Below are 9985 nucleotides of genomic sequence, written 5' to 3' on the forward strand. Positions count from 1 at the left end.
GCAAATATTTGCAACAGGCAAATATCTACACGAATATACCTGTATGGCATAAATATAGTTTATCTTAAGCAATGAATTTTAGTATAAATACGAGATATGAGCATTTGTAGCGGAGAAATCGGATGTCCTGCGATTTCGTTGCTTTGGAAGATGCAATTGTCGTCTAATGACGATGCAGACAAACTAATCATCTTTTTAGATCATGATTTTCAAATTTAACCCTTTCCGCGCTCATTTTCAGGATCCCATTCACGTGTCCAGACGCTACTTGAATGGAAGAAAGACATTGAACACGATGACCAAAAATTTCTCAGCGACTGACTATGTGTTAGTGTATCGTCCACGACGTATTTTCTACATTGTGTGTGTGTGCGTGCGTGTGTGTGTGTGCGGTTAGGCCGAGGAATTGCGTCGTTTCTCTCATTCGCTACAAACTTGAAACTTTAAAAATGTTTAGATATATATTAATTCAATTTATATATCGATACAATCACAATTTGTGACAATATCATCTACACGATTAAGTGTAACCACGCTGTCAATATTTCTGCCAATTACAATTATTTATTAATTACATTTATTTTAACGATATAAACAATTAATATCGTAGCGGCACTCGACAGAAAACTTTCCAACGGTTTCTGTCTCGTGGCTTGCTACACAAAGACCCTATCCTTCGGACAAGATGATTGCCAGATGTCGAAACATCTTCATAGCATATTTTCAACTAGCTTAAGGATCCGCTATAAATCTTAAGATTTTTCTAGTATCACGACCTATCCACCTCGATATTAATTACATTTATTTTAACGATATAATTTCTTTACACACGTCTTGTCACGTTTCGGGCAATGGTCGCTTTCGTCAGTCGATTTCAGGAAAATGGTACGTAAATTAGTGTGCACGTTGTGTAATAAGCTCGAGCGTTTGTGTGAGAATCGTGGAGCGAGTGTGTTGGTGTGTTTTGCCATTTTTTTAAATATAGCGCTAGGTAGAACAGGTAGTATACTTTCTGGTGTGTCTGTTAATTAATTATGAGTAGGTAGGGCCGGACAGGTTGGTGCAGTCTCCGGTCGAGTAACCACGTTTTCGAGTGAACAACATATTTCTGGAAATTTGATTTGAAAAATCGACGGTGAAACCAGCACGAGCAGGATCTTCTGGATCATCCAGAGCATGGGAAGTCATTCTTGTTACTACTTTGTCACTATGCTCGCTTTCAGTATTTGTAGTAGTAGTAGTTTTCTTTCTTTTTTTTTTTTTTTTTTGGCCGATATATATATATATTGACCCATCATCACATTGGGCAAATCGCGGTTTTTCTTATTAGTGTCGCGAGAGATTAATTACGGGTTGAATTAGAGTTGCGAGATAATATCGCGATTTTTTATTAGTGTCGCGAGAGAATGATCACGGTTTGAATTAGAGTTGCGATAAAATGACAATCGTGTTTGCTTTAGAGTTGCAAATTATAATATCGCGATTGTCTTTTACAATTTTTATTATGAATTTTTAAACCTTCTTAGAGAATTATACATATCAGAATTTACCCTACTTTCTGTTGTTTAAAATCAAATTACAAAAATGTTAGATTTCAATTAATTTTATAATATTGTAGGTTGCAATATCAGAATATTTGAAGCAGCTTTTTCGTATAGTAAATCGTAATTTTCATTGAATTCACTGTAAGAGTTAGCGTTGCGATATTATTCCATCGCGATTTCTAATTATTCTCTCCATTTCTAGCGTTGCGACAATGAATGGTCGCGTTTTGTTAAGTAGAATTGCGTGTACAAAATTCCCAAAATCCTTCGACTGCATTTGTCGGCGACTGTTGTTTCTGCATCACTCGATGCAGTTACAAAAGCTGTACAAATGTGATCATTCATCAGCAACCACTTAAATGGTTGCACTGGGATCATTAGCTATTGGTGTTGCTTAAATACGACTGCGTAGATTAATATTTATTAGCGTTGCATATCAAATTTCGGGAATTTTTAGACTTTATTGCTATTTTTTTTCGTAAATGATAGATTAATTGATATTGCAGATATAAGAAAGCACTCCTCGCGTTCGATTTTGAGAATTTTCTGTTTCATAAATATTAATAATAAATTAGCGTTGCGAAACAAAAAGAATATTGAGTTCCACGCACGGTTTGTTAATCGGGCTTATATAAAGTGGAAGACGATTGAGTGTAGTGAGTTCTTTTTCAACGCCCCTTATTACTGCGTTTGTTACTGAAAATACTGCTATAAGACATATTTCTTTGTTAGTGTTAACGTTAACATGACTACTAAAATACAGAACTTTTTATGCAACAAAGTATTGTAATGAAATAGCTTAATGTTGCTGCGAAGACTTGAAATATTTTTTATTAAATCATTAAATTGATATTATTTTTTAAAGTATCTAGCAATTTCTTTTAAATGTCAGTTTAAACTTAATTTGTTACTATTGGAATCAGTACTAGTGATTGTTAGTTATTAGAACCATAATCTTTAGAATTTTTCTGATCATGATATTTTCAATCTATTAACAATAATGTAGAATTTGATAAATATTTGAATTTCGTTTGCATTAAATGAATTTCATACGCGATCATCGTTCATTTGTAAGAAAAATTCTGGAAAAAATGATTTATGTGCATATCTTTCGGTTCATTATGTTGAATAAGAAGTAACAGATAGTAAATGTTAAAAGACAAAGTAAGTGATTTTGAAATAATCGATTTTTCTCTAATCTTAATGTTCAGATTAAATTTCCAATTTTTAATTCAGTTCAAATTCAATTACTTAAAATTCAATTGCTCAAAATTCAATTAAAATTCAATTACACAAAATTCAATTACTTAGAATTCAATTACTTAAAATTCTTGCTTTCAATTTTCCTATTGTAGTTTTGATTGAAAAGACACAAACGATTCTCTATTCTTGTTAAAATTTAATCAACAGTAATTTAATCTAATTGATAATTAGTATTTTATTTTTCATGTATAAAATATTCTCATTTCAGAGGTGCTTGATTTCTTCTTTTTTAAATACTAATCCAGTAAATGAGTTTGTTTCAGGCTTAACAGTTTACAGAAAATACACTTCAGTTGCATATTTGAACGTTTCATGGTATTTTAAATATGTATGCAAAGGGCTCAAAAGAATGAGAGAAATAAAGGAGGTAAAGAAAATAAAATATTACGCTAAATATTATGAAATAACGTTTGAGCCTCACCAATCAGGAAATAATTATATGTATTTTATAGAATTTTACTAACCTTTGGCAGATTCAATTTGTTTCAGGGTCTCTTGTGACATCAAGCGGAGAGGATTCATACTCCATACAATATTCATCCCATTTCTCTTTATTACATTTAGATTATAACGTAGATAGACTAAGCAGACATTTAGATTTTTATGTAGATGTGATTTATAGCTAGGTAATCTAAGTAAGTAGGTAAGGTCGTGCTAGTCGTAATAGGTTGGTATAGTAGTAAGAAATATGGCATGGTAGTAAAAGCATGACATTGTAATAAAAGCATGACATTGTAGAATGCATATATTATGGTAGTAGTTAATTCTATATGGCACATATAGAATCATATTCTCTTGTCCTTTTTCTTTAACTCTTAATCATAATTAATTACTATAATTATTAATCATAATCAATTAGTTTCCACTTTCACGATAATACAAGTCGAAAATTTTAATATACATATATATATGTCGGAGATGAAAGGACATCGGGGCCTTTCTTTTGGAATTTTTGGAAAGATGCTCAATATTTTAGTCTAGACTATTTATCAAAGCTGTACTTAAATAATAAAACTTAGAAATAGTTGTTTATGATTCAATCCGATTATGTCTGCCCGAGATTTGTGACAGTGGGCTTGGGCTCGAGGTGACACAACTGGTCGCTGAACGTAGCCACGGTCACGGGATGGACGTTTTTACCTAACAGACGTATAGAGTAGTTGTATAGTTCTCCTTAAAAAAATATAGTTGTCGCGGCACACGGGCTCGAGGACAAATCAAGCCACGTGTGGTTTTGCCTCAGAAGTGTCCATATTATGGGACACACGTTGTATTAATAATTAAACCCCGGGCAGAAACAATGTGGCCGCTACGCGGTACTGTCTACCAACGGCGGTTGGAATTTTGTCGGTATCCCCCGACCAATATACAACAAACGAACGCGATCGTAAGGAGAAGAAAGTTTTCTTCAGTCTTTTATTCTTGTGATCTCCTTGGAGAGTTTCACATCGTCTTTACGTGCAGTATACGTGAAGAGCGTCACGGCAAACGCTTTTGTGCTTCAAAATATATTCTACGTTTAACAAAGAGTTACCCCGTTGACCGTGGATTCGTTATCGAACCTAAGATCATTGTCATTAACATCTCGAGTGTCTAATCACCACGGTTATTTGTCAAACTCTGTGAACACCGTACAGACGCACACCAAAAGAAGTATTTATCTGACGATGAATAAATTGTAGACTTTTTGCGAGAAAGGAGGGTGGTTGGGACAGGGCGGGTCTGCATTCGCAGCACTTCCTCGCGGTGAGAGCCGGGCAATCAGTATTATTTGACGTATAATTACTAATTGTATGATTATATAGCAAAGCAATTAACTGTATAGCTGGTACAATTATTAATTATATGGCATTAATACGAGCTAATTGGCTGCGACCCTGATTACGTGTTCATATTAACACACCTATGGCATAATTACGTCGGTGAAATATATTTCGGATATAATTTAGAAACGCTACTAATAATAAATACGTCTAGTATTTAGTAAATAAGAATGCAGTATTCTAGAATTTAATAATTCGATCCACACCATCGTAGCTGTCGATAGTAATTGAAGTTTCAGATTTGAAAGCTAAGGAAGATTCTTCAATGACCTGCACAACTTCTAAGAAGGATTCTGATGATCAGACTCAGGTGGTCGTTACAAGAGAACGAGCGCACGGAATTGCAAGCCCGTAGGACACGCGAAATTAGCAAGGAGGATCGTCAGAGGGTAAGACGTGGTTCTGTACCTTGGACTGAAATTACGCGACAAAGTTCGGTCCTTTGAAGCAACTTCGATGAACCGCCTCTCCCCATCGAACCTACTTTGCTCAATGAACACAACCCTTTGTCGTTGCATCGTAATCGAAGACGGTGTCCACGTATAGCCACACGTGAAAATATTCGATGGAATACGCGAAGTTTAGGATACACGAGCGGAAATGTAGTTGTCAGAGATTTCATACTGATAAACTTTTCTATACGAGCGATGTGAAATGAATCAGCAGCGAGAAGTTTCCCAGACGAAATTGGAAGGAAGCGTGGTTTTATGAAAATAGATGATGAATTGTGAATCTAGAAATATAACGTTGAATGAATAGGTTGTGGATTAAAACAAACGTTCACTATGCGGAAAATGGTAAAAGTAAGGGGATTTTGCAAAAAGATTTTTCTTTTCGAAAAATCGTTGATGAATGAGCATAATGGATCTCATAATGCATTTAAAAAGGAAATAAAGTAGCCAGATTTTGTTTGAAATATACGACTTTTAAAGAGAAGCATGTTTTCATAGAACTTTAAAATGTGACTTTAAAATGTGATTTAAAAACTGAAATAAGCAAATTTTCCCGCTGAATGATTCGTTAGAAAATTAGAAAAAAATTAGTGTGTGTTAGTTTATTTTTCAATTCAACCTACATGGTGGCACCAACGTAATTCAAACGTATATGTTTGTCAAAACCATTGAAAAATGCTAAAATCTTCCAAAATTCTTCGTTATATTAAAATTGTTCATATTTATGATAATAAAACTATATTATATGAATAGACGATGGTAAGAATTCGGATGAAACTACGACAATACGAACACATTAACTGCAAATATATTCATTCGTACGTATATAATTATTTATTACAGTCTTTTGCAATTAAAAATATTCGGAGAAGAATACTTGCGTAATTCTCCATTAGACCATTGCGATAAAACAGAAATACAGTTAAGAGCTATAAAATGGCACCCATTACGCAATTTCGCCATACAACAAGATAAAATTCCTCCTCTACGCTCGCTTCGTCAACCGGCAAACCCCACATTTTATAGCGGCAATTTTTCACCAGAGAAAGAATATCTTCCTAAAAAAAAAAAAAAAAAAAAAAAAAAAAACGAGAAAAAAGAAGCGAACGATTCACAGGTGAATCGCGAAAAACTGTAACAATATACAGGGGAAACGTTCCGCGCGGAACAAGCCATCGGGCTATTTACCGAACGCTGCCGGGCCGAATAACGCTTATCGATGCTTGCTAACGACTCAAAAGGAATCCGCCATCGAAAATTGACACGTGGATACATATATTGGCGATCGGACTGGGCGCGTTCGTTGCCGAACAAAACCATTGTCCGAGACAAAACGTCGAGGCAACAAAATACCACGCGAAAGCTGATCAAAAAAACGGCCCGCTTTTATCGAGCGGACGTGCGCGTTCGATGAGAATAAAAAAGGGGACGAAAGAGAGAAATGGAGAGAAGAAAGAAGAGAGGGGAAAAAATAGTAGAGCCGCGACCGATTTGGGAATCGAATTCGAAAAAAAGCGTCGACAGGGAGAAACTAGGAGTCGAGTCGCCTACTTTGCCTTTCGAATGTTTTCGCATCGCCACCTCCGTCCACGACCATTACGTAACGCGAATTAAGACGCTCTGATAGCCGACGAAATTACGTCTGGGAATTGTGGCCTTTGAAGGAATTTCCGTTGCCTCGAATACGTACGAAAATGACGCCACCAACGTTTCTCGACGGTTGAAGTTGACTGTTGAAATAAACATCAATCGCGAGCGCAGAGGATTTCAATGAGAAAGTTTGAAAGTGCTATGGATTCCTTAATTTGGGTATTTCGAGAGCTAATTTAATGTTTGGTGTCGAGAAATCAGGTGATGTCGAGAAACCAAATAGAAAGACAGGTAATTTCTTTTGTATTAGGTTGTCCGGAAAGTGTCTTTCTTTCGCAAACGTGTTTTTTATAATAGTGCACCTTCATACAAACGTGAAATGTCGCGGTGTTTATCTCAACAGAACAAAATGGGCCGTACGTAATTCGACAAAATAATATAAAACAAAAAAGGTGCGTCTATTATTTCCTCATAAAACGAAAGAAACTTTTCGGACAACCTAATACTTGCATTAAGCTTGGTACAATTTTGAAGAATTAAATGCAGAAATGTTACGATATTTATGTAAGAAATCACTGGACGAGGTTAAAGCAGACTGTCGAAATAAGCATAGCGAGTGAGCGAGATAAGATTACAACGTGAACGTTTGGAGGCACTGTGAATTGTTTGATCGTGTATTCTGAAGTTTAATTTACGCCGTGGTGAATGAATTTTTAATAAAATAAACGCGTGAGAGAGTGAAATTTTGTCTCTTTAAGTAAACGTCAAAGCTTTGACGAGGTTGAATACACAAAAATTGCGGTACAATATATCAGTCCAATTATCTTTGCTTCAAATCTCACCATATTTCGTCTGTTTATTCGTTCATTCGTCTATAAATATAAAATTTGTTAGCGCACACAGAGTTGCAGAAGCAAGAAACGGAATAAAATGCTATGGAATAGGAATAGCAATCAGAAAGAAAGATAAATAACGAAATAGAAAATCTTTTCAATTTCTATTACACTTTCTAACTTATCACCTGAAAAATAAAAAATCCTGGTATCTGACAGACCGCACTTTTTAAAATCAAATTCACGTGTTTGAAAATACAATTAGAAAGGTAGAAAATCGCTTTATTTACCACGTATTATAGAAAGAAAAATGTTATATATTTTGGATATATCGTATACCTTTTCATCTGTTCAATTTTACATTCTGTGCAATTTGACACTCTCTAATTTCCTATAAACGCACAAAAATCCACAACCTACTTACCGCTCAGCTTATCCGCTTGCTATCCATTCTCTTACCTAACCAAGCGAAATCTTAAATCCCTTTTCTAACCGTAATTTTACCAATACTCTGCGAATCTAAAATTGCGTATTGTTATTCAATTTCGCAGCGCGTTTGCAGATAAGTGGTTTTCCAGCCAAGTTTTTCCTCCAATCGGATATTCTCCCCAATCCGTTTGGCTCGTACGCGACCCTCCTTTAAATCTATTCGCGAGGAACAGTCTTTTTAAGCCGTCCCATAGAGGCGAAGGATCGACTGCAAAGAATTTACGGAACGAAAAGCATATCTAAATAATATTTTCATTGAACGGTAAGAGCCGGTGTCTTCTCGTTTCGTTTCGTCCCTTTTTTTTCCTGTTTTTTCTTCTTTTTTTTTTCGTCTATTCTATATGCTTTTCCGTTGCTTCCTGACTTCCGATAGAGTGGAAAGAAAGCTTGAAGAACAGCCTGGCGTATTTTCGCCATTCAGAAAAAGGAATAAAGCATCTCATCCTCTCCGCTGTTTCTTCGAACACGAGGGCTGAATTGTGGACTGGAAAATGGATTTGAACTGAATAGATGCTTCTTTTCTCGTTTCTTCTGGATATTCGAGTACTTTTTCATTTGTGAAACGAACGATGGCATCGAGAAATTTTCGATAATGTGTTTCGGAAGATATTTTTATTATAATAGCTGGAAGAATAATCCTATGGCTCGAGAAAGGAAACGTCTTTCGTATATTTTACATAGAAAATATATCGAGAGAATAGAAAAGACAGCGGAGAGGAGAATATTTCTTTGGTATTTTCGCAGCGGAGACTGCAATCGACATATTTGTATCTGCTTTCTATGTCCCATCATACGAAACGAAACGAACGATCCGCTTTAAATACACGAAATTGGCAGATTTAATGCTCTTGCGGGAAACGTTCGTTCTTTCTTTTTCAGAAATTTGATGGTGTGAAAACCATGTTTATCTTTTATCGGGCAAATTCTGCTAAATACACAGACGGAAAGAAATATTCCAACAATTAGTTGCTATCAATCGAGCCACTTGCGAATATCATAAAAGTAACTTTAACTATTCTGTATTTCGCAGAAATTTGATCGCACGGAAACTACGTTTATCTTTCATTAAATAAATTCTACTGAAAATATATATACTGAAAAATATTCGAACGATTAAAATCCTATCAATCGAACTACTTACGAAGACCGCGCAATTAACTTACACTCTGCTATTCCTCGCAGAAATTGGATCGTGCGGAAACTACGTTTATCTTTCAGCGGATAAGTTCTACTAAAAAAATATATAAACGCGAGAAAAAATATTCGAAGAATGAATTCCTATTAATTGAGCCACTTACACTGTAAAAATAGTAGAAAAGGACAGAAAGAAGGGAGTAAAGAGAAAGAAAGTGGGGGAAAAATGCTTGGCAGTCGACGGCGCGTCAAACGTCGATAGATCGACGCCGATCGACGATTTTCAAGAATCTTTGACTTTGAACTAACTCGGCTATAAGCGTGCCATAGTCACTGCCACAGCGACGGCGATGAAAGCTACGTTTGATCACCGACCACGAAGTAATCGACTTACCGGTTACTCGCTCTGCCAGCTCTCTTCCCTTTCTCTTCGCCACGCTGCCAGGTAACGTGTTCTTTTCTCTGCCTTTTTCTCTCCTCTTGCCGTAGGAAACACTCGCGAACTGTTCCAACCAACCACTTCCTCCCCTTATACGATTCTATTGCAAAATACCCGACAAAATTACTTTCCTTTTAACTTTATAGATTACGAATTTTCAATACGTAGGTCCTTCGATTCAGTAGAATTTACAATTATCGAGGCAATCTACTAGCGGGGAAATGTCACTGTAAAAAGTATCAAACGTAATGAAAATTCTCGTCCCGGGGTTGTTGTTCTATGAAGAAATTCCAGCACGGAAAGCGGAATTTTTAAAGTAATCGTTACGTACTAATGTGTCGAAATTTCACTATAACGTAGGAAATATAAAAGTTATTGCCCTTTCTTGAGCTTCTATAAAGAAATTTCACTATAATGT

General features: G+C 35.7%; 1 long non-coding RNA gene across 1 annotated transcript in view; it reads right to left on the reverse strand.

The window, feature by feature from the left end:
- LOC126868156 (uncharacterized) overlaps positions 1–9715 on the reverse strand; it is a 175680-nt gene extending 165965 nt beyond the window's left edge. Inside the window, exon 1 of the long non-coding RNA XR_007690540.1 lies at positions 9523–9715. This is a non-coding gene — a long non-coding RNA (uncharacterized LOC126868156). The remainder of the gene's footprint in view (positions 1–9522) is intronic.
- Positions 9716–9985: the final 270 nt, after the last annotated feature.

The sequence above is a fragment of the Bombus huntii genome, chromosome 1, assembly GCF_024542735.1.
Source record: "Bombus huntii isolate Logan2020A chromosome 1, iyBomHunt1.1, whole genome shotgun sequence".
Lineage (NCBI taxonomy): Eukaryota > Metazoa > Arthropoda > Insecta > Hymenoptera > Apidae > Bombus > Bombus huntii.